We start from the raw sequence: 19937 nt of genomic DNA, 5'->3' as shown, positions 1-19937 counted from the left end.
CCATAAAGGGTATATGAATAATGTTTTTTTCTCAAATCAGTCACTCTTTGCTTGAAAAAATATTCCAGACAGTTATTTAAACTTTTTTCTTTACTAAATAATTCCATATATCTTACTTCATATATTTGATATTTTCCGTATGTGTGTAAAATGTAGAAATAAAAAAGAGAGAGAGAGAAAAAAAAAAAAAAACATTGACTGAGACTGTGTCCAAATTTTTGACTGGTGCTGTTAACCCAGAACCAGAGGGGAACCCTCAGAGCCTTCAAGGTGTTCAGTGAAGGCCCAAGAAAAAATATTGAACGAATTTTTGTACGACTAATATATTTTTTATGCAGTGAGTAATAAACACAACACTAGTAATAATTTCTAGATCAGTGTTATAAACTTGGACTAATATTTCTTAGGAAACAAAGGGTTAATATAATGAAATGGAAATAGACCAATCATAGTTTTTCTTCCAGTGGTATCTGGGTAAATCAGTGACTCCCCCTGCAGCACTGAACTAAAGAAACACCTGCAGGGACTTTGGCGGCTGGAACGAAGGTCCACGCAAAACAAGTCAATGTGAGTTTGAGATTGACAGTTGTTTTAGCCAATCATATTTCATTGAGTTATGGGCGGGATCATATCATGACATCATCTGGGCCTTCATGAATATCCTGTGATAGCAAATATAAGCGAGACCGCAGCATCAAAAAATGCACTGGGCGCCTCGGGATTGTCTGAAAGAAGGAGAAGAAAGAATAACCCAGGAACCAGAGCTCGGAGCCCGGGCTGGAACGGAGTGCTGAGTCGAGGCTTGGATTATTAAATAAGAATAATATATGAAGTAAGCTTCATTTATTTATTTATTTTTTAATAAATGATAGCCAGCAATTGGTTCTAGTGAAGGTCCAGGGTCCAGGTCGAAGGTTCACCACTGCTCTAAACACACACTAACCATCAAAAATTTAGAAACACTTTTTGATTCTCATTTTAAAAAAAATATTTCTTACTACTTTCTACATTTTCGTTTCTCCTCTGTATATTTCGACAACGCAAAGGCTGGCTAATTTGAGGATTTTGTTATCAAAAGTATATGGCAACACTTTAGATCAGGGACCACATATTAATAGCTAGTTAATAGTAAAATGCTGAATAATTATGCGTTTTACTATTACATCTTTGTTAGCGTTTATAAAGTACTTTTAATGCATTTTTGTCTAAGGCTGTAAGCTTTGCAAGTACTAACCCATTAATTATTTTCTTCCCATTAAAGTAGTGGAGATTACAATAAATATTTTTGTGCGTACACTGAAATCTTAATCAGTATTAATAAGTGTTTGATTAATACTAACTAATAGCTAAGTAACAGCTAATTAGCAAACCGATTACCACTTACTTAGCTATGAATATGTGGTCCCTAAACTAAAGTGTTACCAAATATATATTCATAAAATATTTAGAGTTATTATCATATTTATCTTTTTCTTTCTTGCTGAAAAAATGCAGAAAGTGCTAAACATATACAAAACAAAATGGACTGGAAATATATATTATAATGTTATTTCCTCAGTGTCTGGGGTTCAGTAGAGGGACTGGTCGTGCTAATCTGAATACAGGGTTGCTGAACGTCTGACGTTTTGGTTGGACAGACGGGGCTCTCCACAGTGTCCTGAACATAAGCACAGACATGAACCTGCTACTTTCACACCGCTCACTGTCATCCTGCTCTGACAGGGACAATATGCTCCGTCACTTTCCACAGTTAGTCTCAGCGTCCAACGAGCCGCTTTCAAGACTTGCTTTTCCTCTTAAGTGTCAAGTCAGAACAGAAATTATGATAAAAATGAGACCTTCCCTTTGTACCTCTGTGTCGTAACATCATTGTGAAATCAGGAAAAGGCAAAGTGAAATGATGCATGCAAAGAACTTTAGCCAGGTGTTGTCACAAAACTAAAAGACTAAAGAGAATGGTATTTTCAACATTAAAGATGCACTATGTAACTTTTTGGTTGGGGGTCTGTCACTTGCTTGTTTCTATGGATACATCATTGGATATATGACGTGAAACAGCTCTACCTTACTTTTATTCAATCACAGGTTGTTCTATAGCTCAAAAATAAAACAGGAAAATAAAACAAGAAAAACAGGTATTCTGACTGTGAGCGGGGTCACCACTTCATAGATCTGACCTGTAACTTGACCTGGTTTGGTCTCCAAAGAGAGAGAAAGGGTCAGTGCCATACTGTGAAACATTTCACATGAAGCAATCACATCTCAATAGATAAAAGAAGATGATGGACCCTCCACCAGAAAATGTACACAATGCACCTTTAAATAACAGTACCGTATTTTTCAGACTATAAGTCTCACTGAAGTACAAGTCACACCAGCCAAAAAATAGATAAGGGAGAAGAAGAAAAACATATAAGTCGCACTGGAGTATAGGTTGCACTTTTGGGGGGAAATTTATTTTATAAAATCAGAGACCAAGAACCGACATTTCATGTTGAAATGCAAGTTATAGTAATAACAATAGAACAGAGAACAACAGACTGTTAACGTCACATATGAACAGTTCTTCAGATAAACTATAACATAAACAACAAAACAAGTTTACCAAACTCTCCATCTCACTCCAAATCACTAAATCCATTAAATTCTTCATCCTCGGTGTCACTTCTGAGTAACTCTGCGACCTCCAGAGGTAAACAGAGCACCACTTTCTCTTCTGTGTCGCTGTCGTCAGACTCAGCATCAGTTCCAGTTAGAATTATTCCAGCCTTTCTGAATCTCGACAGGATGGTTTCGTTGTCACCGAAGTCACTTGAATTTTAAATTTTCAGTGTTACAGAAGTAATGGTGTGATCGACTGACATGATACAGACAGGACAGAGGCTCTTTCTGCAGGAGACATGCGCAGTAGAGTGAAGTAACAGTGGTACAGGAGGAATAGGAGCACTAAATACTGGCACACAGAGCGCCCTCTCATGGCTGTCAATGACAACATTTTATATATAAGTCGCACCAGAGAATAAGTCGTAGGACCACCCAAATGAAAAAAAGTGCAACTTATATTGAAAAAAAAAAAAAAAAGGTGGTACTTCCCTCAGTGGTCCAGGTAGGTTCTATCCATGTGCTCTTATACTTGTACTGATACCGCTCAAAATAATTCTAAAGCTATTCAGGAACATATTATTACCTCCTCAAAAGAGTATATAGTTTCAATACTAGCTTTGGTACAGTAAAGGATTTAAGATCATAGATAATAAATAACGCCATATGATTTTCAGTTTTTATGAATCACAATCCACAGAGAGACAGTGGATTAGCGAATAAGTGCTGCAGTGGCACAACCTGAAAGCCATTAGACGTCTCCAAACATCACAACTAAATCCTGGAGATGTTTTCCTGGGTCATCTGAGGGGCCATCTGCTCCTAATGAGTTGCCATTACCAGCCCCCCTTTAAACTCCACACACCTCCACTAGGAATCATTTGGATGATTTCAGCCCTGGAATTGCCAGTCTCTACTGAACTGAAGATAAAATGTACCTTGAAAACCATCCCTTCATGACATCACAAGGTGGAACAGAGCATTTGGAGGTTTAAAGATGTAGACAGACTAATAATGAAGAGTTACTCAAACATGTGAGTGAAACAAAACGCAACTCCGGGTGTTTTTGAGGAGGTAAGAGGATTCTAACATGAGTCCATTTTGGGTAATACATGCATAATTAATAACTTCTAATGGTTACCTGAAATGAACCAGACTCATTTTCATCAAGAAAGATTGACCAACTTCATAATTCCACCACATTTTTTACACTCAAAATCCTCCAGTGTTTTCTGTGATGCTCTTTTGTTGCCAGTTTCTAAAAAATACCCATTCAGTCCCTTTTTGCACGGCACACAAAACTCTGGTGTCAGTGTTTCTCTCAATAGGGTTTAGGTTTGGCTCTCTGGAGCGCTCTGATCCCAAAGTGTGGAAATCCTCTTTCAGTCACTTTCAATTCTGACTGAGCTCCTGCCCATAAATGAAAAACTTTTTTTTTTTAAAGTCTAAGTGCTAATATTTTAGTTGAATGTCATTTAAAGGTCCTATTTTAAAGATTACTATTAAAAATTGACTTTTGTGAGCTTTAAGCTGTGTTAGAATGTTTCCTCCTCAAAAACAGACCTGGAGTTGTGTTTTGTTTCATTCACATGTTTATTAATCTGTCTACATTTCCAAAGCTCAAAATACTCTGTTTCACCTTGTGATGTCATCAAGTGGTAATGTTCAAGTTAACAGCTCCTTTTACCTGTAGTTCAGTACAGACTGGCCATTTCAAAGCTGAAATCCTCCAAATGATTCTAGCGAAGGTGTATGAAGTTTTAAAACACAGTGGAGCACTTCCTAGGCCAAAGATGTTCATTTTGTCTTCTTATGTACAGTACTTTAACTTCTTGGGTTCTTTTTAAAGGCAAGGCAAGGCAAGTTTATTTGTACAGCACAATTCGTACACAAAATAATTCAAAGTGCTTTACAGAATAAGAAATACATTAAAATCATAATAAAAACAAATCAAAACATAAATAATCATAAAGATTAAAATTAAAAAAGAAAGACATAAATTGGAGAGAAGAATGCAGAATGAAAAGACAATTTCAAGAAATTTAAAGACAATACAGTAAAGTATATTTACTTTGTTGACATGTTTCGGCTGCTGCTGCTGCATCTTCAGATCTGTCACCGGTGTTGGTGGTGACGTGTCGTATATCAGCTGCTGTTACTTCCTTGTAGATGTGGTCAGACCTGATGGACTTGGCAGGTCGTTCAGACTGACCACACCTCCTGTCGCCCGGTGCTCTCAGGAGGAGGGTGTCCCAGGTGAAAGGAGGAACGCACCGTCATCACAGCTGAAGGTGTCCATGCCTTGTTTCCTGATTTCAGTGGCTGCAGTAGCTCAGTTGGTAAAGCGTTTGTCCACTGGCCTGAAGGTTGGTGGTTTGAATCTCACTCATGGGTTGGGCGGTCAGATCCACTGACCCACAGGTTGGCTGTGTAATTCCAGCTCCCACAGATGAATGCTGTCATTGTGTCCTTAAGCAAGACACTTAACCCACCTTGCCTCCAGTGTCTGCGTACACTGGTGTATGAATGTGGGTGTGAATGGGTGAGTGGTTCCTTGTTGTAAAATGCCTTGAAGGTGGAAAAGTGCTGTAGAAAGATTTTTACCATTCATCCCTGATCCAGCGTTTGAACTTTTTTTTTTTTTTTATCCAGTGACCTGTGCTCCATTGCAGCAGCAGCCGAAAGGTCTTGGGTTCTTTTTAAAGACAATACCGTAAAGATGGAGCACTTCCTGTTTTACCACATGACATGGCGAGGTGAATTAGAATGTTTTCCATTTGAGAGAAGAACTCAGGTGCACTAAAAATGTGTGAATGAAACAAAAGTCAACTATGGATAAGTTTTTGATGAGGAAACAACATTATACCATAGATTAGAAAATAGCACAATGTCGGCCCTTTAAGTATCTTTTTTAGTGTGGCAAAGATAAGCTGTATTTTTATATAGTATGCATTATTTTTGCCTTTATTGGCTTCTAAACATGCTTTTCACACTCACACAAAAAGCAGAAGTGTTAAATACATGCAGCACTTAACATTTTCCACAAACCTGACCTTCTGCCTATGAGAAGCCAACTGCAGAAGTACCATTTACACCTTACACTTTTGAAAGCTACACTTGTAATTTACTGTGGCATAAAGGCCAGGCGCACTATGTAACCTTTCTGTTCTTGCATTTTTTCCAATAACAGACATTTTTATTGCAAAGTTGACAGGCAGTCTATGTCCACTTTACAGGAACATACAGTCTGAACAGTTTCCAACCCTTGACAGTGGCCAGTATTAAGGGTGCACTGTGTAACTTTTGTGGTGGAGGGTCTGTCAAATGCTTTTCTCTATGGAAATGTTATTGCTTTGTCTGGAATTTTTTCACAGTGTTACATTAAACCTTTCTATCTCTTGGATATCTATACTGAGGCAAGAGAAATTACTGAACATTAATTCCTACCGTGCCTAAAATGAATTTAAAAACGCTAATACCTCATGAAAAGCACAAAAATACATGGAGTTGTGTTTGGTTTCATTCACACATGTTTGAGTATGTGACGGGGTTCTGTCTTACTGTAATAACGATGGCGTAGTCAGAAGGATGTTTTTTGAGTGTTTAATAGGTGTTAACGTTCCCAAATAAAGAAAGTTTGAAGAGTGCTATACAAAAAAAATAGTGAAACAATAAAGAAAAAGTATTTACAATATATACACACACACCAGCAAAAGTCTGCTTAAATCTATGGTATACTACCTTCCTCTTGCAGGTCCAGGTTTAAACTGACTGAGGGAGGGAGAGTGGCTCTTTTATCCCCCATGACTCCTCCCCCAAGCCAATTAACTAAGAAATGTGGGTTTTCACCCTTAAAGGTTGTATAGAGGATTTTCCAAGGAACGAGAAATCCAGCGACTGTTTGTCCTTTTTCAATTGTTGCGCATGCGTGAAACCACCCCCCCTCCCCTACAGCTCCTACGTAGAAACGCCTCCTCCCGCCTCCTCTTTACGCCAGAAACAGGTTTGTTTACAGCCGGTGCACATGACTTGTAAACAACTAACTACAGTGTTGGTTAGGCAAGACGGAGAAGTGAGGAGCGGGGGGAGCGGGTGTGCGGACATTTCGTTCGCGGACGAGAAGTGAGGAGCAGGGAGAAGAGCGGAGCAGGGAGAGGAGAGGAGAGAGGAGAGGAGAGAGGAGCGGAGATTCCGTGCCCGGAGAAGTGAGGAGCAGGGGGAAGAGCGGAACGGGCAGCGGGGACAGGAGCAGGAAAGGGGTGCAGAGAAGGTTGCGCAGAAGATTCAGTGCGAATGAACTAGCTACAACACGCAGCAGCAAGCGGACTCTTTCTTTGCCTTGAAAATTACGTTTTCAGACATAGGATATCGCTTTCGTGTCCTGAAAAACGTTTGTCTAGCTCTTGGAAATAAAGTACGTTTTCATAATAAGCAGAAGTGACCTGTCCAGGAGTAATTTGGCGACCAGTGCGTCAGTCTTTAGACCCTGCGTCTGCTTCAGTCGCGCCATCGCTGGAATGAATCTTCAAGAATCACCTTAGTTTGGCTTCGCTGCTTTTCCCCTTGTCTTCTTCTTTCAGCGACCTCAAAAACGGACTTTCTTTTGCGGCGAACTGCTCCTGGATTCTTGTCGCCATTGCAACAAACTTTGTGCGAACTGCGAGGAAAATATAGGTAAAAAAAAGCCGCTAAGAACTGTTGTGTTGGTGGAGTAAACAGCGTCTGTGCGGCTTGCGTCTGTGGACTGCGTGACAGTCGTACGTAAACCACGTACCGGCGGCGCGCAGGCAAGTCAGTTACGCTAGAAACGTAGGGAGATTGATTGACAGCCTGTCAGCTAACAGATAACGAGGCAGTGTCGTTATCTATTGGCAAATGTTTAGCCCCACCACGTCCAGAGTTGATGAATTTTTATTCTCTTTTTTTTTGGTCATCATAATTACAAGGCTACTGCATCTCTATAATGCTATCATTGACAACTTGAAACAAAAAAAAAATCCTCCATACAACCTTTAAAACCCAAATTATTGATAACAACGAAATAAGGAAAAAAACAGAAAAATACAGTAAATTATATGGCCATGTCTCTGCGCCTGTAGCAGCAATAGAAAATAAGAAACTAATATTTTATTATCAACCGTGTTTTTTTTGGTGATGACGTCGCAATGACGTCACATGCTAAGGGCCCACGCACGCAACCGGAAATAGGAAGTGCCATCTTTTATTATTAGTCTGTCTACGTCACCAAAGCTCAAAATGCTCTGTTCCACCTTGTGATGTCACGGAACAGTGCTTTTCAATATTACGGCTGCCTTTAGTTTAGTAGAGAATGGGATTTGATCTGCAGCATGAGGTTCCAAGGTGGATGCTGTGCGTGGGCTGTGGGGCTGTAGGTCTGTTGTTGTGTATGATTAAATGTGGAGAGGATCCTGTGGGAAATATTATGTGTTGGTCATGCTAATTCACCTAATATTATGGACTTTGGAATGACAACAGGGTGGAAAACACGTATGACTATCTATAGGTCTATATAACATGTTTTTCTGTACTTTGAGTGCCATAAAGAACATGTTTTTCTGGACTTTGAGATGCCACGAAGCAGAAAAACTGACATATGTGGACCCCGTGGCATGTTCCCACCCATGATAAGGTGTACTGGGTCAGCAGTATTGTTCATTTTCTTGCTGTATATGCTAAATCAACAAGTTAATGTTTTGTCAAGATGTAGTATAAAGCTACCCCTGATTTTGAGTTGGTCAGAGACGTCGTTCCGGGGTGGCAGTTGTACTTGGTAATCAACTTGAATCTCTCTCAATGGAAATGCTGAAATAAAGTGGCCTTTTCTCTCGGATTCTCCATCTCCTGTGCTTCTTTTTAGGACACGCATTGAACCTTCCGAAAAAACCCACAATCCTCATTGTACTTGGACTAATTCATGAATAACATGAAATAAACAAACTCAGTTCATTGTTGAGAGGAAACATCTGCTGCCCCTGTTTCACACAGTAAGTTATTGAATATTTTCTGTGCCCTCAGAAGTTGTTTGGGAAATGAAGAGGTCAACACAGTCTGTCTGATGTATAATGCCTCTTCAAGTTAGTCTTTCGTAACACAATGTACGTTATTTAAATTATGCCACAAAGTCAATGTGGATGTTTTTGTTTAATGTTATAGAAGAAGTGGAGAAGCAAAGTTCAAACTATTTACTTGAAGTGATTAAAATGCCGATTTACATATCACATATTAGCCTGATTCATCTGCCAGTTTTGCTACGTGGAAACTGTCTGACCTCACAGCATTAGGATTCATTCACTCTATGGAAGGTGCAGTGTTGGGAAGGTGACTTTTAAAATGTATTCCCCTACAGATTACAGATTACATACCCCAAAATGTAGTTTGTAACGTAATCCATTAAATTACTTAAAGTGAGTAACGTAATCTGAATACTTTGGATTACTTGATATTGTCCTGGTTTTAATCCTGGTTTTAGTCCTGGATTTAGTCTTGGTTTAGTCCTGTTTTTTTTGTCTTGGTTTAGTCCTGGTTTAGTCCTGGTTTTAGACCTGCTTTTAGTCCAGATTTTAGTCCTGGTTTTAGTCCTGGATTTAGTCTTGGTTTAGTCCTGGTTTAGTCCTGGTTTTAGACCTGCTTTTAGTCCTGATTTAGTCCTGGGTTTAGTCCTGATTTTAGTCCTGGTTTAGTCCTGGTTTAGTCCTGGTTTAGTCCTGGTTTTAGTCCTGGTTTTGTCCTGGTTTTAGTCCTGGTTTTAGTCCTGGTTTTAGTCCTGGTTTAGTCCTGGTTTTAGTCCTGGTTTAGTCCTGATTTAGTCCTGGTTTTAGTCCTGGTTTAGTCCTGGTTTAGTCCTGGTTTAGTCCTGGTTTAGTCCTGGTTTTAGTCCTGGTTTTAGTCTGGTTTAGTCCTGGTTTTAGTCCTGGTTTAGTCCTGGTTTTAGTCCTGGTTTAGTCCTGATTTTAGTCCTGGTTTAGTCCTGGTTTAGCCCAACATATGAAAACAGGAAAATACCTCTGTGTAATCCATTTATTTCAACCAAGTAACTGTAATCCAATTACCACTCACTGAAACAGTAACTGTAACTGAATACAGTTACTCATAATTTGTACTCTGATTACGTAACTCTGGTACATGTAATCTGTTACTCCCCAACACTGGGTAGGTGGCAGTAGTTCAGTTGGTAGAGCATTCGCCCACTGATCTGAAGGTTGGTGGTTCGAATGCCTCTCGACACAAACATCACAGGTTGAGCGTCAGATCCACTGACCCACAGGTTGGCTGGTGTGATTCCAGCTCCCACAGATGAATGTCGTTGTGTCCTTAGGCAAGACACTTAACCCCCAGTGTCTGCGTACACTGGTGTGTGAATGTGTGTGTGAATGGGCGAGTGGTTCGTTGTTGTAAAGTGCTTTGAGTGCCTTGAAGGTGGAAAAATACTCATGACCATTTACTTTTTATTTAACCAATCGCTGCAGTCTGGTCGTGACGTATGTAATGCCCCACTAACGGGGCTAACTGGTATATTACACTTTTCCTGAATCCCGTAGGAAGAAGGCCAATTAACGTCTTTCCCCTTGATAAAATTCACCAAACATTCTCTTTGTTTCGGCTTTAAATCCTCAATCTCGGCAATCGTTGCCAACACAGAAAGTACGACTCATCGCTGATTGGCTGGTGCCCGAACTTGCACTTCCGGGATTCTTGCAAACTGTCTAGTGTATTGAGATTCCTGACCTAGCCGCTGGAGAGAAATGAAATTGACATCACATTTTTATATCAGATTAAAATTACCACAGTAACGGGGCGACAGTGGCTCAGTAGGTTGGAGCTGTGGTCCCATAACCTGAAGATTGGAAGATCAATTCTCGAAACAAGTTATGTCATTATGTCCTTAGGCAAGACACTTCGCCTCAGTTGTCTAGTATGAATGTGGATTGTAGTGAATAATTGGTGGAGGTCAGAGGGGCCGCCTTGCTTCAGTCTGTCCCAGGGCTGCTGCGGCTACAGTAGTATCTTACCATCAGTGTACCATCAGAGTTGAGCGACCATCCAGACACGTAACTGTTGGTTTCATGCATTTTTCAGTGGTTATATATGTTATCACAGCTACAAAAATGTGACAATCTGCGCCTACAGCCCCTCTGGCCGTCACTCACACATCCATCACATTACATACACAGCCAAGTTAGATCACTTGAGTGGCCGTGCCTAAAATTAAGCTTTTAGCCACATTAGAATGTTCATACCTCATCAAAATAAATAAATAAATAAATAAAAAAAATAAATAAATAAATAAATAAATAAAAAAATAAAATAATAAATAAATAAACAAAAATTTAAAATAAAAAAAAATAAAAATAAAATGAAAAAATAAAAATAAAATAAAAACTAAAATAAAATAAAATAAAATAAAATAAAAATAAAAATAAAAAATGAAATGTAATGCATGGGGTGTTTTGTTTCAGTCACATATGCTTGAGTAAACCTTTATTTCTTTATTTATGTTCTGTCTACATCTCCAGAGTTCAGAGATTGGCATTCCCAAGGCTAGAAGTATCCAAATTATTACACTGAAGTTAAAAACACAATGAGGCACTTCCTACAGTATATTACCACATGAGATCACAAGGTGGAATATAGTGTTTTTTGTTTGAGAGATGAACTCAAGCCTAAATATACAGAATTTGTGTCTTTAAACATGTGTGAATGAAACAAAACACAACTCCAAGTGTGTTTTTAATGAGGAAACATTATAACAGATTAAATAATATGGGCCCTTTAAAAGTTAGCCCATGTTTTATAGTCCTGTTTACCTCTGTGAGTTACTTTTAAAGTTTTTGCCATGGTCTATGTCTCCCAAGTGTTGTAGTATTACTTTGTATTGCGACTAGTACACAAGTGTCATTGAGAGAGTTGTACAGCACCTACGGGAGAAGGGGAATACTTTAAAAGACAAATCACAGCCGTGTTTCTGCTTCGATGTGTTTGCTGAGTTTACCTTCAGTCTCTGGACTCAAATCAATCCAAGTACTCCCATAGCACACCTCTCTTTCTCTCGTTTTCTCTCATTTTCTCTCTGATCTCAGTTTTTGTAAATAGTATTGTGGGGAAGCTGGCCCAAGTGGTCAAAATGAGAGTCCAGTGCAAAGTTGTCCTTCACCAAACCAAATTCTTTATTGGATCCTTCCAAGTCGTGGGCAAAATTATATACATATTTACAAAAAAGAACTGTGCTTAACTAAACAAAAGCAACAGAAAATAACGCAACAAAAGAAAATACCCACAGGCACCTGGCTGCACTGATGGTGACCTCCCTACTGATTAAACTGCCTCTACTTATATACCCCCCAGAGAGGAAGTCCCTCCCCCTGGGTTCACACCAACTTACGGGGAAAACTGTAGCAAATTCCTTTCCTTACTGGTGTGCTGCCTTAAATTATTTTCTGAAGCCTAATCCCCCTTTTAAACTGAACAGTGCTCCAACTTAACTAGATACACTGAAACCAAAATTCTAATAACCCATTTGATAAAACAAAGAGAACCATTTCCGAGGCTTCCCTCCACATGGTCTGGGCCAACACCTCCCCCTGAGCCTATAAATATGGCTGCCAAAGGACACGCCCCCTCTTTTGTTCCCAGACCATGTGGAGTCACAGGTAAGGTGGTGGTAAGTTTAAACCAAAATGAAGGGATATAACCAAATAAAATGAATTTAAAGTAACTGTGTGAATGTGATCAATTAAACAAAGACTAAATAAAACAAACCCGGGATAGTTATTATTTAGCTGTTTAGTTGATATAGATAGATGTAACTGAACTAAGGTGAAAAATGGGGACAAAGGCCCTCTTTGTCACAAGTATATGTAATTTAAATACTTGAGTTAATTTTTATGGAAATAGCGCAAGGTGTGGATGAAATTTAATGCAAAATGTTTTTACGGATACAATAAAGGTCTGTTAAAAATCAAAAATCTCTCTCTCTCTCTCTCTTGCTCTCTTCCGTCTCCCTCCCACTCTCCCTCCCTCCATCTCTCTCTTCAAAGACCCCCCGTCGTGTATGGTAAGTACAGGAGTCAGCGGGGAGTCGTGCCACAGCCAACCACAGCAAATAGAGGGCAATTATTGCAATCACATTTCTATGAGTATATTTGAACAAGTTTCTCGTCATTTCTTTTATATGTTTTAAACCCACATTTCCTCTCACCTCGGGTCAAACGCGGATTGTGTTAACTTTTTTTTTTTTTTATGGCTTTTTGTTGGCGGTTCGAATCCTGTTCTCGACGTAAACATCTTTGGTTGAGGGAACAGGACTCACAGGTTGGCGGTGTGATTCCGGCTCCCACAGATGAATGCTGTCGTTGTGTCCTTGGGCAAGACACTTAACCCCCCTCGCCCCCAGTGTCTATGTACACTGATGGTGAGATGTAACAGTAACCTAAATATCGTGATATCGTATCGTCAAAGTTCTCACAATAACATCACAATATATCGAATCACAAGTGTCTGTGCTTAAATTAAAAGTTATGGTGCAGCAACAGCTAAAAAAAAAAACAGAGGGAACTACATAGACCATGATCCTCTGCTCCATTTCAGTGTAGACTACAAGAAGAAATAACAGTTCTAAGCACTTTTAAGTCTTAATTCTTTAGATTAAGTCTTGTCAAGGCATTTTAAGCAGAAAAAGTAGCAAATTAACAGTTTTGTTGCCTCCACAAAGGGTCCGGTCAAGCCGTAACAGAGGGAAACAGGGGCAGATTTTTTACATTCAAATGTCTCTTATTCAGAAACTAGAGGGACTATTGAAATAAGTAAAGTATCAGAATGTAGGAAAGAGTTACACTCCAACAGGGTAAAGTTAAACCTGTGATATTCTTTCAAGTTGTTGACAAAAAATTTAAAAACTCATGTCGGTAACGGAGGGAATGAAATATGCAGCACTTTTTGGGCAATAAATACAAACGGAGATAACTAGAGGTTCTCACTTACATATCCTTAACAAACTGGTTTGAATATTTGCTTCACATAATTTTCTACCATATGGTACAAGATTAGGTTGAAAAACCTCTTACTTTTTGAGTAATGATAATTTTTTATTAAGAAAGGTCATGATAACGGAGGGAAAAGTAACGGAGGGAAAATTGTGCAAACAAGTAGAAGGTGCAGGATTTTGCATAATTTGTCACTTTTTTCTTCTGAATACTTTAATATTACTTCAAAATGAAAGGAAACTATTTCTATAAAATATGTCAGTCCTTCCAAGCAAATTTTTATCATTTAAATTTTTTTTTTTTTTTGAAAAATCATGTACCTTCATCAACAGTTCAAAGATGGAATAACACAAGATATGATGAAATACATCCATTTATTTACATGATTTGCAGGTCTTTGAAATTTGGGAAATAATTTTTGTTCCATGTTTCATACATGGTCTGTTTAAAACGTATGTAACTTTAGAACCAAAAAAGGTAAACAGTTTCATAAACTAGAGTACATATGTATCTGTTGAATACATTTTTATATCAGATGCATTAACTTGAATTTCAGGCTTTGCTGTTTACTTCTGCTTGACCGGGCCCCAAAATATCACAATAAATATCGTACCGTGAGATGTAAATTGTAAAAATATCATACACAGAGTTTTGGATATTGTTACATCCCTAATCGTGAGCTTTCCCATGATATCGCAATAAATATCGTAATGTGAAGTTCATACCGTGATGATATCGTATCGTTAGACTTGGATATCGTTACATCCCTATTCCTTGCTGTAAAGTGCTTTGAGTGAGTAGAAAGTGGAAAAGTGGTGTATAAAATGTTTCAAAGTGTGCATTAAACTTATCACCATGTTGCCAACAGGCCAAGTTACAGGTCAGATCTGTGAAAAGACAACTCGATTAAAGACAGAATGTATGTTTTTAAAATACTTGTAATTGAATAGTTGCAAAATAAATGTTTAATGTCATACTGTGGAGCATTCAGGTCAAAGCAATAACATTTACATGAGGAAGAACAGGTGGCAGACAGACCTTTCACCATAAATGTATAGTGTACCTTTACCTAGATCAGGGGTCAGCAAGCCGCAGCTCCAGAGCCACATGTCGGTCTTTCATCCTTCTGTTGTGGCTCCCTGTGACTATGGAAAATAAATAATGAGTATTTAATTACAATGTATTTTTATTTTAGTTTGTTGTTTTTAAATGTAATTATTAATTTGTAGATAATGGTAATCTTGTTTTTTTATGCAAGTTTTTAATATTTTTGTTGCTCAAAATATTAATCACAGCTGCCGAAGTGCGACACCCGGCACAGATCTGCAGTCCGAACTCACCGACCACTACACCAGCAGAATGATTATTGAGCTTTTCGACTCCTAGTAGGTAAAAGAAAAGTTTCTGAAGAAAACTGAACGTTTAATGCCAAGTGGACAGATTCATTTGTTTCACGGCTGATGAGACTGGTACATGCGGTAAAATGAAGATGGAACTCAGAAGCAGATCCATTTTTGTTCATTGTGGGTGAATAATTTAAGTTTGGATTTTTATTTCCTACGATGAGGACTTAAATAGACGTTGAGTATTTCATTTGAACCTAAGCATCAACCAAATGTCCTTTTTTTTTTTTTCAGAAATAAAATTCTGTGTTCCCTGTAGCATTTCACTGATTTCATAAATGAAACTCTCTTTTATAGAGAACACACAGGTAATTAAATGATGTCCAGTTTTGTAGATGTCAAAAGGGTTTTGTGGCTCTGGGTGTTTTCTTTCCTCTAGGAGATGCTCCAAATGGCTCTTTGAATATTAAAGGTTGATGACCCTTGAGCAAGATAAAGTATTCTCCTCATGAGGATAATCTGCGGTGAGTAAAAACATTATGCAACATTGAGTGCGTATACATGCACATCAATAACCCGGTTATTAGCCATATCCCGGTTATGTCAGTATTCCTGTTACTGCGTTTACATGCGCACTGAGAAACCAGGACACTCATATCCGCGTGTACATGATCAAATGGAGTATCCCGGTTTCTTGACATAATCTTACAAATGCGCAGGCGCAAAAATTAACTTAAATCGATTTAATAAACCAGGAAAAATACAAACCGTGAGCTCCTTTAGCATAAGAAGCTAAGGAGCTACGAGATCTCCCACAATCCACTGTGCAGATTCTTCATTAAAATCTTCTGCATAAATAAACTCAACTTTACAACATATAAACCATAAACACTACAGAGACACATCAGCCCGTTTGATCAGATAATTCAGCTGTGATCACATTTGTTTACGTTTTACAGAAACGAAACTTAAGACCGTTTGGCTAATTAGCATAAACTGTTAGCGGCGATAAAAACAACTCGCTCCTTGCGCCGCTGATGCGATCAGTTTCTTTTGGACTAAATGACACGACTCTGTGGATTATGTGTGTTATTTCTGTGACAGAAGAGGTGCTAATGATGGTAAGTGTGTTTCGTGCGTATAGAGTATAGGAGATAGTTCATGTTTTAGCTTTTCAGCGTCACACGAGTGCAGGTCGTACGTGTGCAGGTTTAGCTCAGCTCTTAATTTTACAGTCATTTCACTCGTTTGGTCACTTTATTTATGTTGGTCAATTTATTTATGTCACTACTGTTGTGGTGAAAGGCTGGAAAGTGTCTTTTGGACGCATGTGCACTCAACTTTATGTTGCAGTAACCGGGGTACTGCGTATACATGCCACAAGTATCCCGGTTATTATCGGAATAAACCAGCTACAGTAACCCGGTTTCTAATAACCAGGATACTGCCATAACCGGGTTACTGAAACCGGGTTACTGCGTTTACATGCACCATCAAGAAACCGGGATACTCAAAAAACCCGATCATAACCGGGTTATTGATGTGCATGTATACGCACTCATTTGTACCAAAATGACTACACAATGCAGCCAAATCCTGTGATGAAGAACAGAACAGTGGGCGTGTGGACTAATCAGCAATGTGGCGTCTAAAAAATAAGCGAATAAAAATTGCACAAATCATTCCAAATACAACCTTGACAGGATAAATGAGAAGAGAAACAACTCTAACATGGATAAAAGCTCTGAAAAGTCTATTTTGCATAACAGGTCTGCTTTAAACTAATCATATTCAGTGAAAAGCTAACTAGCAGAACTCTTGTGAGACACATTTTTCCTAAAGGTGAGGAGGCAGTCCAGGTGGTGCAGGTCTATATTTGGAGATATAAGAACATTAGACTTTCAGAGACACGGAGGAAGTGTGGAGGTGACAGACCTTCTTCTCTGCTCAGCATCACACTGCATTTCAGCCCTGCTTCCACCAGCGAGGAGGAGGAGGAGGAGGAGGGAACGGGCTCTCATCGCCATAGAGACCACAGAGTACACAAAAGTCATGTACAACGTCAGTACTTCGTTAAAGGGGCACATTATTTAAAGGTCCTATATTACACAAAAGTGATTCTTGTGAGCTTTAAGACATGTTATGATGCTGTTACCTCATTAAAAACAGAACCAGAGTTGTGTGTTTTTTTTCATTCACATGTTATTAGACTGTCTCCATCTTCAAAGTTCAAAATGTACAGTGTAAGAAAGCTTTCAGAAATATTTGTGTGCATAGGATAGTTGAGCATAAAATAAATATTCATAAACTCTTGAGTCCACTTGTACATGTGTGTATTTTATCCATCAGAAAACGAATTGAAAAGTTACAACATCAAGAATTTGCAACACGAAATGAAATGAAACAGTTACGCTTTCTTGAGTAACGAATATGAATTCACAGACGCAACTTTACTGTTAAAAATACATCATCACTTCACAGTGAACATCGATAGAGATGCTGGACTTTTGCGCCGCATATGGACTGTACCAGGACTGAACCAGGACTGAACCAGGACTGAAGGTCGAAACCAGGATTGAACCAAGACTAAAACAGGACTAAAACAGGATTAAACCAGATCTAAACCAGGACTAAACCAGGCCCAAACCAGGATTACATCAAAGCCCAACCCAGGACTAAACCAGGACTAAACCAGGTCTAATCTTGGACTTGAGAGAGAGAGAGAGAGGGAGAACCCCGAGCCGGAGCAGGGTGTCACCAAAGTGCGGTCGGGCATGGGTTGCACTTAGCTTTGTGGGGCATGGAACTCTAAGACTACTTTCAGACTGCAGGGCTTAACGCTCAATTCTGATTTTTTTGTGAAATCTGATGTTTTTGCGAGGTCGTTCACATTTTAAATTAAATGCGACGTATGTGATCTCCAGTGTGAACGGTAAACGGCCCGAAAGTGTCCTGCATGTGCACTGGAGACACGATGACGTCAACCGCAGCGAGCGTGCTCTGTGTTTACGGAAGTTGTCCAAACATGGACGCGAGCATTGAGCACCTGGAGATTTTAAAGTTTCTCTTGTACCGGAGCCAGAACATGAACAACTTACTTGAAAGGAACGTGTGGATGTGGAGACGTAGCCAAGAGTGGTGAGTGGTGATGTGCTTCAGTGACACGGAGTTCATTAACAATTTTCGCCTACTTCAGCTCAGAATAGTGACGTTTGTGGCTTGTTGATGAAGTGTAGGTCGGATGAATGCACTTTGACCGTTCAGACTGAAGTCACATGTCAAAAGCTCGGATATGTATCGGTTTCAGGAGCACATATCGAAGTGGCCTGTGTCGCATTTGAAAAAATCGGATCTGTGTCGTTCAGACTGTCATTAAAAAAATCAGATACAGGTCACATAGGGGCCAAAAAATCGGATTTGGGTCACTTCAGGCTGCAGTCTGAATGTAGCCTAAGACAGTCCTTTCGCCCGTGGTCACCCAACAGTCTACACCGGCGCACCTTAGTCCTGGACCAGTCAGTCCTGCTTCAGTTCTGGTTCAGTTCTGGTTTAGTCCTGTTTTAGTCCTGTTTAAGACCTGTTTCAGTCCTGTTTCAATCCTGTTTTAGTGCTGTATAAGTCCTGTTTAAGTCCTCTTTTAGTCCAGATTTAGTCCTGTTTCAGTCCTGGTTCAGTTCTGGTTTAGTCCGGTTTTAGTCCTGGTTCAGTCTGTATGCGGCCCTAAAGTCCGGCTCGATCGATGTTTCTTCTGCTCAATAAATAATGCCTGTGAAGTGATGATGTATTTTTGACAATAGTTGTACTGAAGAGAGTGTGATCATAAATTTTCACTTACAAACACAAGTCTGGGTGTGTTTGTGATGAGGAAACATTATGACAGATTAGGACACATCATAACACAGGCCTTTTAAAGCGCATATGACAGATGTTCATTTTTTTTTTAAATTATGAATTACTACTGACTAGTTTGACATCAGTTTAGCTGCAGTTTGTGGAAAAAAGTTGAAGAAAAGTCCAAAAACACAGGAAGCAGTAGTGCTCCCTCACCATTTTTCATTAGTTTACTTTATAAATGACTTAATTACAGTTTCCATCAGTTGTTGCCTTAGTTCATTTTCTATTAAAGGAAATTAGGTGATAAAGCTCGTTTCAGGCTATTCAGAAAGAAGCACTTCACAGACATTTAATCACCAACAGATTTCATTTCTACTTTGTAATTAACTAGCTTCTTGTTATCTCTCCTCTACTCTGCTACACTCTTGTAATATTCATCATTATCCCTGTCAAAGCTGTATTTCGATAGTTCAGGTTTGAGTAATTGTATGTTATCCTGCTTTTGAGGCTTGGCTAACTAGAAAATTCCTTTTTTCACCTACACCCTATCCCCCTCTTCTTTTCTGTACCTACTTGAGATTATTTTGAAAATCAGACTCTGAGTGATACATGTAGGGTTATACAATTTCTAAGTATCAACATGACTATACAACGCTGCCGTATCCTTTAAGATTAAGAAAATAAAATTGAAGAACAAAGTAAGTACAGAACAGTTGAAAATAAGATTGCTCAAACTGGAGTGGGACGGTACGAACACATATATGGTAACGGTATCTGAACCAATCTGTGACCACTGTGGCATTTAAAAGCACTGCCCATGTGGGTAAAGTCTACAGTGTTTGTCTCATTATCAGACAGCAAAGCGGAGTGTGGGGATAAGTTATACATGTGACAATAAAACAGCTCCAGAGCCTAATGATGATACGGTATTGAGATTTGGGGCAATACGTATAAGACGAATACAAAGCCAATCTTTACCCTACAAAAAAAGGCAATAAGAGCAATCACATTATCAACTTATAACGAACCAACCAATGCATTATTTATAAACCTTCAAACGCTGAAATTTTACGATTTAGTCGACCTTTACACTCTTAAAATCATGTTCAAAGTAAACAACAATCTCCTGTCGAAATCGTTACAGAACATGTTCAAAATC

The sequence above is a fragment of the Boleophthalmus pectinirostris genome, unplaced genomic scaffold (assembly GCF_026225935.1).
Source record: "Boleophthalmus pectinirostris isolate CB_2022bp ecotype Guang Dong unplaced genomic scaffold, ASM2622593v1 HiC_scaffold_8, whole genome shotgun sequence".
Classification (NCBI taxonomy): domain Eukaryota; kingdom Metazoa; phylum Chordata; class Actinopteri; order Gobiiformes; family Gobiidae; genus Boleophthalmus; species Boleophthalmus pectinirostris.
Note: the sequence above shows the minus strand (reverse complement) of the source record.